Raw genomic sequence first — 2,239 nt, 5'->3', positions numbered from 1 at the left:
TATATTAGCACATTTTTATTCTTTTGAAAGATGACATTTCAGCTGGCAGATATTGCGTTTACACATGACAGTTTTAAAATCATCAGCCGTGTTCCTTTGCATGTTGGTTACACGATTTAACAATATACATGCATTGTCTTCGAATTCGAACTCATCTTTGTTAATCTATTTGTACAAAAAATGAAAAACTGATACTTTACGATTATTTTTAGCTTAAATACAAAATTCTAAGTTTAAAAAAATAGATATGAATTTAAGTTTGAATTATGTTATTTATATACCTACAATTTATACGTTCAACACTAAAACTATGAGCAGACGGCATATACAAATCGAAACCGTTTTCGCTTCTGACGTGATTTTTACGTCATCATTTGCGACTATGCCCGCGTATCATCTGAACACCCCTTTGTTACAGTCTTCACAAGGACGCAAATGGCTTATATGCGACGGTGAGACCTCATACATATGTGCGGCTTTTTGTATATCGTCTGAACGCCTCCCATATTTTTTGTGACAGTTTGCGTGCATGTTAGGCGCGATTGTCTCAATCATTTGCGCAACTTTTAGTTTCGAAACTGTACGGTTTCTAAACTGAGCACTATGGACTTTTACGAGAGTCCGCGCACATGCAGAAACCATTCTGTCGCCTATTCGAGAAACTTTTAAGTTTGTGTTTTGACACAAGCTGAACGATCACCTCAAACCAATTCTTTAGTATGTGTCACAAGGCGTTATAGGTAATTGCGATGACATTCAACTAAATCGTTGAATAATTTTTTGTGAGTGCAAGAGAGAAAAAAATGTATTCCATGTTTTCCTTTCACAATAAATTATGAAAGAAGATAACCGCCTTAAATCTCAATTTCAATAGTTTTCTCTTTCTTACACTGATTGTGAATATTTGTTAGTTGCTTAAACCCATACAAATACAAAATACTTCCAGACTTGCAGAATAATATATCCTTCTCATAAGTTTGTTTCCATAATTCAATTTTATTTGACAAACGCTGAATGGGCAAAAATTGTCTGCCACTTTCAACTTGTTTCTTTCATAAGCAAGAGAATAGGAAAAATTTGAAATCATTTTGTTTCGTGTATGTGAGAAAAAGTGAGTAAAAGTTTCCTGTGTATTGATTTTTTTTGTCGATTACTTTCGAAGTTGCTTATATGTGCGCGATGATTGGGCAACTAACGATCAAACTATTTGGTTTCGAAAAAGTTGCATGTGCGCGCCTAGCCTAAGTATTCTTGATTGGAAAAATCCTCAATATTGGCCCAACTGTCAAAAGTCTTCCAATAGTATCCAATTAGTTGACAGTTACAAATTTTGTATCAATTTGAAATTGTCTGTTTTTATGGTTGGTTGATTTTATCTAAATATTACTAAAATTTGATGTAGGGGACCAACAGTTGTAAGTCGAATCCAAACGGCTAATTTGAAATAGTCATTTTTATGACAAGAATTACTCTTGAAGGATTTGTCAATTTGTCGCAAGAGGGAGTAGCCGAAAAAAACTTTAGATCGTATAGATTAAAACCAAGACCTCTGTCATGACGTGCCACAAGTACTACAAATGGAATTGTGCAAAAAATAAATAAATCATACTGTGATAATGTTTGGCTTTAAATTGAATGAAAAGACATGATCAACTGTAATTTTTACATATGTAGACTTGACTTGATTGTTACTTTTTTGACTAACTTTCCAGTGAACTTTCCAATAAATTCGACTTAATTAGAAAGCATTTTTTGACAGCCTAATCAAATATCCCTAATAATGGGCAGGTTCAGACAACATAAGGGGCTTCATTTGCAGTCAACTTCATTCTTTACGTTCCAAGGCAACTATAGTTAGTTTTTTAAGTGTCATACATTTTTAATTCAGAACTTTACTTCACAAACCTCTATTTCAAGTTTATCGTACAAAAACTACTCAAAAAAACATTGTCTACAAACACTCCTCAGACAAGTTAAAAGTTCATCACGATTTGTATTTTGTATTGTAAACAAATATTACTTATTTCTTTTCCAAATGTACAACGAAGCTGTTTACAGGAAGCATTAAATGAAGGTGTGCAAAAAATAAATAGTAATAAAGTTCAGCTTTCGGTTGAATGAAAAAACATGTTCAATTGTCATTTTGACATAAGTTGACTTGACTTGATTAGATTAGATTTAGATTTTTTATTTTTCAATAATAAAGTTTACAAAATTTACAATTAAAATTTTAATAAAT

The sequence above is a fragment of the Eupeodes corollae genome, chromosome 1, assembly GCF_945859685.1.
Source record: "Eupeodes corollae chromosome 1, idEupCoro1.1, whole genome shotgun sequence".
In the NCBI taxonomy this organism is placed as follows: domain Eukaryota; kingdom Metazoa; phylum Arthropoda; class Insecta; order Diptera; family Syrphidae; genus Eupeodes; species Eupeodes corollae.
The sequence above is the reverse complement of the archived record's forward strand: the minus strand, read 5'-3'. Positions refer to the sequence as shown.